Here is a 14,304-nt window from a genome sequence, read left to right as displayed (position 1 = left end):
AGGGGACTTTAATACTCCACTTACAATATTGGATAGATCCTCTAGACACAGGATCAATAAATAAACAAGGGCCCTGAATGATACACTGGATCAGATGGACTTGATAGATATATTTAGAACTCTGCATGCCAAAGCAACAGAACATACTTTCTTCTCAAGTGCACATGGAACCTTCTCCAAGATAGATCACATACTGGGTCACAAAAGAGCCCTTCATAAGTATACAAGAATTGAGATCATACCATGCATACTTTCAGACCACAATGCGATGAAGCTTGAAATCAACCACAAGAAAAAGTCTGGAAAACCTCCAAAAGCATGGAGGTTAAAGAACACCCTACTAAAGAATTAATGAGTCAACCAGGCAATTAGAGAAGAAATTTAAAAATATATGGAAACAAATGAAAATGAAAATACAACAATCCAAACGCTTTGGGTGCAGTGAAGGCAGTCCTGAGAGGAAAATACATTGCAATCCAGGCCTATCTCAAGAAACAAGAAAAATACCAAACAAAAAATCTAACAGCACACCTAAAGGAAATAGAAACAGAACAGCAAAGACACCCAAATCTGGCAGAAGAAGAGAAATAATAAAGATCAGAGCAGAAATAAACAATATAGAATCTAAAAAAACTGTAGAGGAGATCAATGAAACCAAGAGTTGGTTTTTTGAAAAAATTAACAAAATGGATAAACCTCTAGCCAGGCTTCTCAAAAAGAAAAGGGAGATGACCGAAATAGATAAAATCAGGAATGAAAATGGAATTATAACAACCAATCCCTCAGAAACACAAGAAATTATCTGGGAATACTATGCAAAATTATATGCCAACAAATTGGACAACCTGGAAGAAATGGACAAATTCCTAAACAACCACACACTTCCAAAACTCAAACAGGAAGAAATAGAAAGCTTGAACAGACCCATAACCAGCGAAGAAATTGAATCAGTTATCAAAAATCTCCCAACAAATAAGAGTCCAGGACCAGATGGCTTCCCAGGGGAATTCTACCAGACATTTAAAGCAGAGATAATACCTATCCTTCTCAAGCTATTCAAAAAAATAGAAAGGGAAGGAAAACTTCCAGACTCATTCTATGAAGCCAGCATTACTTTGATTCCTAAACCAGAGACCCAGTAAAAAAAGAGAACTACAGGCCAATATCCCTGATGAATATGGATGCAAAAATTCTCAATAAGATACTAGCAAATCGAATTTCAACAGCATATAAAAAGAATTATTCACCATGATCAAGTGGGATTCATTCCTGGGATGCAGGGCTGGTTCAACATTCACAAATCAATCAACGTGATACATCACATTAATAAAAGAAAAGATAAGAACCATATGATCCTGTCAATTGATGCAGAAAAAGCATTTGACAAAATTCAGCATCGTTTCTTAATGAAAACCCTCGAGAAAGTCGGGATAGAAGGAACATACTTAAACATCATAAAAGCCATTTATGAAAAGCCCACAGCTGATATCATCCTCAATGGGGAAAAACTGAGAGCTTTCCCCCTGAGATCGGGAACATGACAGGGATGTCCACTCTCACCGCTGTTGTTTAACATAGTGTTGAAGGTTCTAGCATCAGCAATCAGACAATAAAAGGAAATCAAAGGTAACAAAATTGGCAAAGATGAACTCAAGCTTTCACTTTTTGCAGATGACATGATACTATACATGGAAAACCTGATAGACTCTACCAGAAGTCTGCTAGAACTGATACATGAATTCAGCAAAGTCGCAGGATACAAAATCAATGTACAGAAATCAGTTGCATTCTTATACACTAATAATGAAGCAACAGAAAGACAAATAAAGAAACTGATCCCATTCACAATTGCACCAAGAAGCATAAAATACCTAGGAATAAACCTGACCAAAGATGTAAAAGATCTGTATGCTGAAAACTATAGAAAGCTTATGAAGGAAATTGAAGAAGATATAAAGAAATGGAAAAACATTCTGTGCTCATGGATTGGAAGAATAAATATTGCTAAAATGTCAATACTATCCAAAGCTATGTACACATTCAATGCAATCCCAATCAAAATTGCACCAGCATTCTTCTCAAAGCTAGAACAAGCAATCCTAAAATTTGTATGGAACCACAAAAGGCCCCGAATAGCCAAAGCAATTTTGAAGAAGAAGACCAAAACAGGAGGCATCAAAATCGCAGACTTTAGCCTCTACTACAAAGCTGTAAACATCAAGACAGCATGGTATTGGCACAAAAACAGACACATAGACCAATGGAATAGAATAGAAACCCCAGAACTAGACCCACAAAAGTATGGCCAACTAATCTTTGACAAAGCGGGAAAGAATATCCAATGGAAAAAAGACAGTCTCTTTAACAAATGGTGCTGGGAGAACTGGACAGCAACATGCAGAAGGATGAAACTAGACCACTTTCTTACATCATTTACAAAAAGAAACTCAAAATGGATAAAGGACCTAAATGTGAGACAGGAAACCATCAAAACCCTAGAGGAGAAAGCAGGGAAAAACCTCTCTGACCTCAGCCGCAGCAATTTCTTACTTGACACATCCCCAAAGGCAAGGGAAACAAAAGCAAAAATGAACTATTGGGACCTCATGAAGATAAAAACCTGCACAGCGAAGGAAACAATCAATAAAACTAAAAGGCAACCGACAGAATGGGAAAAGATATTTGCAAATGACATATCAGACAAAGGGCTAGTATCCAAAATTTATAAAGAGCTCACCAAACTGCACACCCAAAAAACAAATAATCCAGTGAAGAAATGGGCAGAAAACATGAATACATACTTCTCTAAAGAAGACATCCGGAGTACTCGCTTCGGCAGCACATATACTAAAATTGGAACGATACACAGAAGATTAGCATGGACCCTGCGCAAGGATGACATGCAAAGAAGACATCCGGATGGCCAATAGGCACATTAAAAGATGCTCAACGTCGCTCCTCATCTGGGAAATACAAATCAAAACCACACTCAGGTATCACCTTATGCCAGTTAGAGTGGCTAAAATGAACAAAACAGGAGACTATAGATGCTGGAGAGGATGTGGGAAATGGGAATCCTCTTGCACTGTTGGTGGGAATGCAAACTGGTGCAGCCGCTCTGGAAAACAGTGTGGAGGTTCCCCCCAAAATTAAAAATAGACCTACCCTATGACCCAGCAGTAGCACTGCTAGGAATTTACCCAAGGGATACAGGAGTACTGATGCATAGGGGCACGTGTACCCCAATGTTTATAGCAGCACTCTCAACAATAGCTAAATTATGGAAAGAGCCTAAATGTCCATCAACTGATGAATGGATAAAGAAATTGTGGTTTATATACACAATGGAATACTACGTGGCAATGAGAAAGAATGAAATATGGCCTTTTGTAGCAACGTGGATGGAACTGGAGAGTGTTATGCTAAGTGAAATAAGTCATACAGAGAAGGACAGATACCATATGTTTTCACTCCTATGTGGATCCTGAGAAACTTAACAGAAGACCATGGGGGAGGAGAAGAAGAAAAAAATGGCTAGAGAGGGAGGGAGCCAAAACATAAAAGACTCCTCAAAACGGAGAACTGAGGGTTTATGGGTGGTGGGAGGCAGGGGTGGGTGAGTGATGGGTATTGAGGGCACCTGTTGGGATGAGCACTGGGTGTTGTATGGAAACCAATTTGACAATAAATTTCATAAAAAAAAAAACAAAAAACAAAAAACATTCCCAATGAGGCACCTGGGTGGCTCAGTTGGTTAAGCGTCCAACTTTGGCTCAGGTCATGAGTTTGAGCCCGGGCATTGGGCTCTGTGCTGACAGTTCAGAGCCTGGGGCCTACTTCAGACTGTGTGTCTCCCTCTCTCTCTGCCCCTCCCCATCTTGCTCTCTCTCTGTCTCTCTCTCAAAAATAAATAAACATTTAAAAAAAAAAAAAACACTCCCAAGTGACTGGCAGAAATAAATGCAAATCCTAGTCTACCCTGAAGTCTGGCTCCCAAGAATTCACAGATAAAGCAAATATGAAATTAAGACAAAAAATCCCTTAAGTACAAGAGAAAAAAAAATCAGCATACGTGACTAACACTCAAACAGAACACAACCATTTCAGACTCACAATGACTGGAAATAATTATATTGACTACATTTAAATATAAAAAGATAGTACTTAAAGTATGAACAGGCGTATTTCATAAGTAGAGTGTCTAGAAATTTAAAACATATCATTGGATTTGGAAACTCAATGATGAGATAAAAGAGAAGATTAGACGTGGCTGAAGAAAGAATTATTATTAAAGATAATTTTGAAGAAATTAGGATGAAGGAAAGAATAATAGACGAAAAATATAAAAAGAAATGTAATAGATATTGAGAACAGAGGGAGAATGTTTAACACATCTCTACTAAGACTACCAGAAGAAACAAATAAATAATATAGGAATGAGGCAATGTTCAAAAACATAATAGCTGAAAATTTTCCAACACTGATAAAAGGCACAAATTCTCAGATTCAAGGATCTCGATGAGTCCTAAAAAAGCTTAAAGAGATTCACAACTAAACATTACAGAACAATGAAGGCAAGATTTTAAATACAGCTAGAGGCAAAGATTACCCTAAAGAAATTAGTCTAACTGACTTCTAAAACTCACAAGACCTACTCCAGTAAGAAGTAAAATGGACTCCCCCCAAAAATGATTTCTGATGCAAAAATCAATGGTGAGCAAAATAAGTAGAAAGTGCATAAGAAAATCTAAGCTACTATTGACTGTATAATGCAGCAACAACTGTACTGAAATGTGGGGTTAAATATAGACAAGTAAAATAAAAAATAATAGTATATAATTTGGGTGATGAGCAAAAATAGTGATTAAATTTTGAATTTGTTCAATTAAACATGCTTGTTAGAATTTTTAGAACCACAAAAAATTAAAATAGGGACCATCACTTTCAATGGAGATGAAATTTAAAACAAAATTTTAAAAAATCTCTATCAATCCAAGAAAAGGGAAAAAATATGTATGTAAAAAGAATGCTTACAAAACACAAAATCAGATGGTAAAAAGAACTCCAAAAATATTAATAAACATAATAAATATTAAAGACTAAATTCTTTAGTAAAAGAAAAGGTCCATATCCAGTACCTGTTTTATAAATAAAGTATTATTGGAACATGGCTACACTCATTCATTTACAGATTACCCAAGGCTGTCTTTGTGTTGCTACAACAGCAAAGTTGAACTCTTCAATAGTGTCTCACCATGGCTTTTCCTAATTATCATAAACCTTTCTATTTGTACAAGAGGAGTTTGGGCAAGCTTTTAATGTTCTGACTCAATTTCAAGAGAATCACTAGAGGCCAAAGGCTTACTACAATCTTCTTCTTAACCTGGTGGCAAGACCTACTGACCTGGTAAGGGCGGCAGCTACAGCCGCCAACCTAGGAGAGGCTTCTGCAGACTTGGTTTTAGGGTCTCCTTTAAACTTGATGGTGTCCCATGCTGTACAATCTTTGCTGCTTACTAGTAATATACAGTTCTCACCAGGTGGGCTTATCTTCTATGAGATGCTATTTTTTTTCCCACACATTTATATTCATTATTATATTCGAAATACTGCTGCTCTACTTCTATTACCTGGAGAAGAGGACACTCACGACTATTTAACCTCTGTACATGAATGATCTATGCTCCAAATTGATTTATTAGAGAAGCCAGACTTAAACTTCTTTGTTGATGGACTTACATAGAAAATTATCAGGAGAGATACACTATAACAGGTCTCACACTTCCCCTCTAGGATATGACCCCCTGCAAGAAGGCGAAATTTGCCTCAGTATATTCACCAGAGCCTGTTGGTTACTTAAAGAGAATTGATATATAAACTGATAGCACGTATGATTCTTGATCTCAGCAGAAAATCTAATTAAGATCAATAAGAAAATTAAAGAACTTTGAAGTACTCTAATACATCCTAAAGTACTGGTCATTATAATGGTTGGAACTTATCACAAAAGGGATAACATGACACTGAACAAAATGCCACGGCTGATCACGATGCGAGACAGGCATCCTTTACTAAAATCCTAGTGTTCATGAAATCCCAAAAGACCAAATCTTTGGAGAGGTGAGGCTATTACAAGATGCCAGCAATTAGATCCAGAATGAGAAGAGAAATACTGGAACAAATCTGGATGCAAACTGCATAGGGATAATGTCTTGACACTCTCATCATGGAATATGGTAAAAAGTTTACATGAAACTACTTACCACAGCAAGGAAAAATTGGCCACTGTACTGAACCAACATTGGTATATTAGCCAGGGCTATCCAGAGAAATGGACACAACAGAATAAACACAGACAGACAGATACACACACACACACAGATATTACAGAAATTGGATCACATAGTTATGAAGACCAAGAAGTCCTGTAATCTGCTATCTTCTCTGCAAGCTGGAGAAATAGGAAAGCCAGTGATATAATTCAGTCCACTTCCAAAGGCCCCCAAACCAGGAATCCTGATGTCCATAGGGAAAAGTAAAGAAAAGTCAGCCTCCCTCAGCCTTTTGATTCTATTCGGGCCCTCAACTGACTTGATGTTGCCCATCCAAACTGATAGTGCAAATCTTTAGTTTAATGATTCAAATGCTAATCTCTTCCAGAAACAACCTCACAGATACTCCTAGAAATAATGTTTTACCAGCTACCTGTGCACCCCTTAATTTAGTCATAAATGTGACATAAATTTAAGCATCCCAGTGTGGAAACTTTACTAAGATTGCTGCTGGTGTCTCTGATTGCTGCTGGTTATGCACCAGCATAACTTTAGTAAAACTTTAAAGGTTGGCCTTGGACAAAAGCCCCAAATTCAGGTCCTCTTTGAACATCTCCAAATGGATTTCATCCAAGTATACCCTATTATGGGTTTTAAATATGCCCTGGTCATTGTTCTATCCTTATTCTCAGGATAGACTGAAATCCTTTCTTACTAGATCTTTAGCCCTATAGTATAAAAAATATTACCTAATTTCATGCTCCAACCTGAGGAATTCCAGCCTCTCTCTCTTTAGTAAACAAAGCACCAGTTTCCCTGGGACTATTTATTAAAGAGTTTTGTAAAGCCCTACCACTTACTCAGAAAGTCTGCTATGCATATTGCCCCCAATTTCTAGGAAAAGTAGGGGAAAATAAACAAATGGAGTTCTGAAACTTAGTTTAGCAAAGTTCTCAGAGACTCTCCAAGTTCTACGGTTGAAGATACTCTCATTGGCTTTAATGACTCCACTGGGGTTCAACAACTTTTGCCTTACGAGTAGTTGACTTATCTGGGCATCTAGGAATATTACATCTGATTCTAGGCTCCACACGCTACTAGCAAGCAGGCATAACCAAATATGGCAAGGGACTCATGTAATACCTCCGACTTTACCATCAACAGGTATGAGCAGACTTGCCTTGGAATCCTCCTAAAGTATGCATAACCTTAAAACCCAAAGATTTGGCCTTCTGGAAGAGACAAATGACTCACGAACAAGTAGAGCATACAATCAAACTAACCATTGGAATTGTACATATTTCCCTTTGGGAGGAGCCACTTGGTTTCCCTTGGTTCCATTTCCTTGAATGAAATCTGGTAACTTCTGCGTAAACTCAATCATTTTATTAGGCATTTTTTTTTACCTTTTTTTCTTTTATTTGCATTTATTTTATGCAGGATTTGTTCCTGGGCCCTAAGTTTTTGTTTCTTCAGTTTCTTCTGCGAGATCTTTTTCTTCTGTGCAACCTCCTCTTTTGGTTTAGGAACAATCTGCTCTTTTTCGGTCAGGATCATCTTAGTGTGGCAGGGAGAGCTCATGTACCGGTTAATCTGACCATGAACTCTCTAAGTTCTGCATCGCATCTTGGGGGCTTTGTTCACCTGGATGTGCTCAATGTCCAGAGAATCTATATCTAAACGCTTAAGTTCAGCACTACACCCTGAATTTTTAAGCATGTGCAGCAAAAATTCAGCACTCTTTTTGGGCCACCGACTGTGTGTCAAGCCCCACTGTTTAGCCTGGGCACACCTACCAACTCCACCATTTTAGCGAAGGAATGGCACACATAGCTCCTGCAAAGTGACATCTTTCAGATACTTGGTGGTTTTTTGGACATGCATACCCTTGATGGCCTGGCAGTTTCACATGTGTTCTTAAAGTAAACAAGAAGATTTGAACCTCTTGATTTGCATGATTTACTTTAGTTTTCTGGATCCAGTGAATAGGGAATGATTTTCAGAGATCACTTCAGGCCACTTAGGGCAAGAGTATCAGGCAAATTTTTAGATGGCAAACAATACACAGATAGACAGCCAGAAATCTAAAATCCTCTATCATGTCATATGTAGAAAAAAAAGACTCTTGTCTCCACCAAAACTATTATTTGGACCTTTTGTGGGATCAGCTTTGGTACCTGAACTCTCAGATATGGAGCTTCGAAAAGAACTAGGGAACACATGGTAGATATTTGGAAGCTGTCTCACTTTATCCACTGCTACAGGTAAAACACACTATTTCTTTTACTTTAGATGTGCCTAATTAATGGTCTTGACACTAAATTTTAACACCTGGAACCAGACTACTCAAGTGGCCCCAAATCATAAAAAAAAATAGGGGTACTTTAACCAAAAACAGATGACTAAGTGGCCACCAATGACTACATATGTAACACAAAACTGACTTTGTAATACAATTAGATCTGTAACACAAAAGTCTATTGGCTACAAACTGCAAAATGCCCAGGGGTTGTTACCATGGAAAATGGACAACCTGCCCTCAGGATAGTCTGATATTACCCACTCTGACTCATCAATTTGCCTCTCAGAAAAGGAAATTAGGTAAATTAATGAAAGGAGAAAAATTGGACCTTAGGTTAAAAACTGAGCCGTAATGATTCACAGAGAATTCTGGATTGCTGTCTATTCTCTGCTAGACTATTTCACTTTGCAAGAAGCCTTGAAATAGGGAGACAGCTTACATGCTATGGTTCAGAGAAAAGGAGAGCTAGACAAATCCACTAAGGCTATAAAGTTCCACCAAGGAAATCTTTATCCAAGAGATTCAGGAAATTGAACTGAAATAAAAGCCCATTAGATATAATATTGGTGTCTTGAGAGGAAACATGTACTGTTTTAGGGGAAAATGATGTGATCACTGTATATCACTGTATATCACTGCAGACCTCTCTGGCATCTTTAATACTACTAAATAGATCTGGTAAGCTAACAAAAAAAAAAACTCACAAAATACGGTAACTTGGCTAATAATCCCCTATCTGGTACTACAGACTCTAAATGGAAATGAAATCTGTCCTTCTATTTTAATTTGGGCACTCTTGGCTCAGCGTTTAAAAGAATTCTACAAACTCTGATCATAGTCCTTCTCTTAGAATTTGTTATACAGGGGCTCAGATGGGTGATGGCAATTTTTAAATGTTGCTATGCAACTGGTGTCTCATCACAAAATTAAAGAAATGATCAAGAAAAAGAACAGAAAAAACTAACACTGTGCATGCTGAAACAGTCATCTGGGAACCGTGATACATGATCATGATGCCACAAATAGCAGTGACGATCTGCAGTAAAGACTGGGATCACATCCCTTGTTATGAATCTTTCAGCTCAGGCCAAAGAATGGCAATACTGAGAATCGAAACTATTTGCACTTACACAGCTTACTGTCAACATTAACAACTTTTAGTATTTGACTGTCTTCATTCAATGGCATTAATATTCTAGGACACTTGCCCAGAAAGCTAAAGCTACAAAGAACTTTATTGTTCATTTTAAGAACTTCCTTTAAGTCATTTATCTGTACACTAAACTATTCAACGTCCCCCCTCAGCAAAGTATATACTCTTTTCTCAGAACAGGTAGCATTTAGTGACTATTTACTTTTCAAGATTTACTTTAAAATCCTAGTACCACATTTGTCCAGCCACAAACAAGACCTCAAATCAAGAAACCCACCTTAAATCAGACCGCAAAAAGAACTCACATAACTTGATTTTGCTCTCCCTTACTTCAAAACCCTAATAAGACTGTCAATGAAGTGATTGTCCTTACCACAGTAAAGAATAAACTCAGCTTTGCTTAAATCAGTAGGATTATTTTGGTATATTTTCAGAAAGCTAGCATTCGACAATTGAGTAGGAAGCTTAGATTATGAGGTGCCATAAAAAAAAAGCCCCATATAAAATGAGGGTAGCATGGTATAGAAGTTACTACACTGGGGCTCCTGGGTGATTTAGTCGATTAAGCGTCTGTCTTTGGCCTAGGTCAACTGTTCCCAGGTTCGAGCCCTGCGTCAGGCTCTGTGCTGACAGCTCAGAGCCTGGAAACTGTTTTGGACTATGTGTCTCCCTCTCTCTCTCTGCCCCTCACCCACTCACACTGTCTTTCTCTCTCAAAAATAAACATTAAGGAAGGAAGGAAGGAAGGAAGGAAGGAAGGAAGGAAGGAAGGAAGGAAGGAAGGAAGGAAGGAAGGAAGAAGGAAAGAAAGAAAGAAAGAAAGAAAGAAAGAAAGAAAGAAAGAAAGAAAGAAAGAAAGAAATCGCTATACTAACATTCCCCCAAAGTACCCAAAGTATACTTGAAGGAATACTAATGTCTTGGGATATTTAAAGAATGTTAATTTAAAAAGAGGTTCTATGTTCAAATACAGTAAAACCTTGGATTGCGAGTAACTTGTTCTGTGAATGTTCTGAAAGATGAGCAAACATTTCTAATAAATTTTAACTTGATAAACAGGCGATATCTTGCAATACTAGTACCTGATGCCAGATGTCACATGATCGTAACTGAGCCATGGTTCCTCTCTGTCTGTCTCTCTGTCTCTCTCTCTCACTGTGGGATTGTGGGTGATCGTCTCTCCCATGCTCAGATGCTCAGTCTCAGGCCAAGGTGTTTGGCAGAAATGAGTGATTTTTCAGAATGCTGGAAAGTGCCCACAACTAGCACTAGTGTGTTTTTGTCACTTCAAAGCACCTATGGATGGTCCTTTGCTTTTCCATACAAGAGTAAGCTCAGGAATGCTTGGCTTCATTCTAGGTCAGGCTGCCTTTAAATATAGAACCTTTCCTTTTCTGCCTTATTGCCAGCTATACTAAATACAGTATATGACAAGAGTTTATTAATACTGTACTACAGTCAACATCTGAGCAAACATATACAATGGCCCCCATGCAGAAAAGATTCCATTGAGCCAATAGATAGCAGTGATTCCATTAGTGATAGTGAAAGTTGTCCTATATAATAACCTTCCCCTCTGTCTCCCTTACACTAGCCATGAAGGTTTTCAAAGGTAAGTGCAGATTAATTTATTTTTCTTTATATTTTGTATTTTATTATTTTGTACTGCATTACAATATTGTAATCGTTTTTATATGAATATTTTGGGGTTGTGGAATGAAGCACCTGAGTTTCCATGATTTCTTACAGGGAAATTCGCTTTGATACACAAGTGCTTTGGATTACAAGCATATTTCTGGAACAAATTATCCTCGCAAACAAAGGTTTTATTATAAAGGGAAATATCACAATGAACAAAGGTAAATTGGTCTTGTTGGTACAGGGACTTAGTCTGTGCTACGAGCATCCATAGGAACAGCATATACAAACCCATTTTACCACGAGATTCCATGAAACCTCTTGTGGGACTAGTGATCTAAAGAGAATCTAGAAACACTGAACTCTACTAAAGTAAGTCAACCTAGGTTCAAGCCTTAAATCCACTACTTAATGGTTGTGCAAACCTGAATCAGATCTTTTGGCTGGAGTTTCCATTTCTTTATTGTTAAAATAATAATAATACTTGCCCTACCTACTTCTTAAGGTGGTTGTGAGTCAAATGAGACATTTGTGAAAGCCCTTTGGAAGCTCTACCGCAGGACACATGTGACTAAAATGTTCTTCACAATACCTCTCAGGAGAGAGAAGGTAAATCCATGGGAATCAGGGGACAGTGTATTAGTGAAATAAAACAGAAAACATTCTAATAAAAATTATTCTGCACAAAGTTGGATAACTTGTACCACCAGAGTTTTCTTTGATTGTCTACTCCAGGTCAAGGGTAAACAGCTAAATAAATACACTGAGCAAACATTTAGTGAGCTACTGTAGTGCCAAGACATGAATACAACTGACATGAACTTAACCTCAGTACTTCTCCTTGATACTATATTTTATAATGATGCTTCAACCAGAAAAAAATAAGTTGTCAAAACCTCAGTGTACCCAACTGGTCTTTCTATTCCTTAGCACCAGTATAGATTTAATCTTATGCATCTATATTAACAAGTGGAAATGTTATTGATAAAGCTAAAATTCAGAGACAATTATTCTCCTCCATGATTCCAATTTAAAAGAGACACAGAAAAATGAGACTGCTGCAGGCATATAAACTGTCACCTGACAGATCTATGAGCCAACAGCCCTGTTTGATCAGACTTGGATTCTTTCTTTCTTTCTTCTTCTTCTTTTTTTTTCTTAACACAGGAGGCTAAATTCATTTTGAGATTCTAAGAGTGAGTGTGCATGTGCACACAGGGGAAGGGCAGAGAGAGAGAGAGAGAGAGAGAGAGAGAGAGAATTCCAAGCAGGTTCCATGCTATCAGCACAGAGCCCAACATGGGCCTCAAACTCACAAACCATGAGATCATAACATGAACAAAAATCAAGAATCAGATACTTAACTGACTGAGCCACCTAGGCGCCCAGGTCAGACCTGGGTTCAATGTAACAATATGAACAGAACATTTAAGCTTACAGTTGTATAACATGGCATGGCTTCCAATAACCCCACTCAGGGAAAAATTTGTGAAGAAAGAAGAAATCACTTGTGAGGAGACCTGAATTTTTATTTTCTATTTGTCTTTCATGAGCCGTCTAGGGAAGAAACTTCAGTTTACTCATCTTGGACAAGATAAGTGGTTCCCAGACTTCAAAACTTTATGGTCCAGTAAAACTCTCCAAATTTGGGATACTCACAAGAGACTGTCAACTCTTAACTTTAGTAAGGTAAGGCCATTTTTTAAAATCTAGCATTTTTAATTTTAAAACATTAAGGAGGAGGATATAACCTCAGAATAAAAAATAGCTCTTTAAAAAACTCATCATATTATCCTGTCTCTGTATACTATAATTTCTCTGTAAGCTCATATCCAAAGGTAAGAGTAAGTAACATCACTTTATGAAATTTACATATCTCCAGATTAAAAACCAGCCTGAAGGCTGGAGCCATTTAACAACTTGAACTCACACATAAACACTGAACACAACTAAAAATGTTTACATGCAGCATGCATATAACTCAAAGTTAGCAAGGCATCTGGTTCCTTCAACAATGAGGTACTTCAAAGCATGCATTGACAGCTCAAACATCAAAAAAAGTAATTGCATTCTCGACGGTTTTGCGAAATAAACACTTCAAGCTACAATGCAAGTTATAGTCTCGTAAGCAGTAGGGTTATTTGACTGGAATCCCCTTTCATAAACATTAAGAAATATCCCATATCAAGCTGTTTGCATGTGCTAGGTTATGACTGGCATTTGCACATACATTGTCATTTAATCGACAAAACACAAACAAGAAACTTAGAAAAGAGAGAAACATTCCAGAAGACATAAACAAATGTTACCCTTTACTCACCCATCCTTTTCTTCCTCCTCTTCAAAGGGGACAGAATGGCAAAATGATTCCTTCTTACCATCTTCAAACTTATATTATTCCCATTCTCAGTAGAAAATTCAAGTTACTATCAAAAATGATACATAGGAATTTGCTCACTAAACAAAATCCAAAGAGGATCTTACAAGCTAAACAAGGCTATTTTAGGCTCAAAGCCTGAGTTAACATGAAATGGTTAGCTATACTTACACTCAACACACACACTATTTTTAGCTTCTAGGATTTCACCTCTAATGCTTACAAGATTCTAATATTAATGTAATAAAATATGAGGAATAAAAAAATAGCCCCCCAAAACAGAAAACTATACTCACTTAACTTCTCACTACCAAGCCTGTTTGGAGTACATGTCTGACTTAACGCATCAATTGCTTTCAACCACATATATGAAGATTAACTCTTTTTCCTGAACTTGGGCTGTCACAGTGAGAAAAGTAAACCATGGCTTGAGGTTAGCAATCTGATGATGACATGGAATTGAGCTAAGTTAACCCAAATCAAGACACCATTGTTCACAGAGTCCAGAAAGGTGACAGCCATGTTGATCCTTTAGTTATAAGTAACTGAAAACGGTTAGGGA

At 37.5% G+C, this 14,304-nt stretch overlaps 1 non-coding gene and 1 pseudogene across 1 annotated transcript; one reads left to right on the top strand and one right to left on the bottom strand.

Annotated features, from left to right (window-relative positions):
• The first annotated feature begins 2,823 nt into the window (after positions 1-2,823).
• Positions 2,824-2,930, top strand: LOC113601736 (U6 spliceosomal RNA). Its single transcript, XR_003423010.1, has one exon. It is a non-coding gene; the product is annotated as a U6 spliceosomal RNA (small nuclear RNA).
• A 156-nt stretch (positions 2,931-3,086) lies between these two features.
• On the bottom strand, positions 3,087-8,638 carry LOC128316031 (60S ribosomal protein L17-like; annotated as a pseudogene).
• Positions 8,639-14,304: the final 5,666 nt, after the last annotated feature.

This window comes from Acinonyx jubatus, chromosome B3, assembly GCF_027475565.1.
Source record: "Acinonyx jubatus isolate Ajub_Pintada_27869175 chromosome B3, VMU_Ajub_asm_v1.0, whole genome shotgun sequence".
Taxonomy (NCBI): domain Eukaryota; kingdom Metazoa; phylum Chordata; class Mammalia; order Carnivora; family Felidae; genus Acinonyx; species Acinonyx jubatus.
This window is presented reverse-complemented; position numbering and strand designations above follow the sequence as displayed.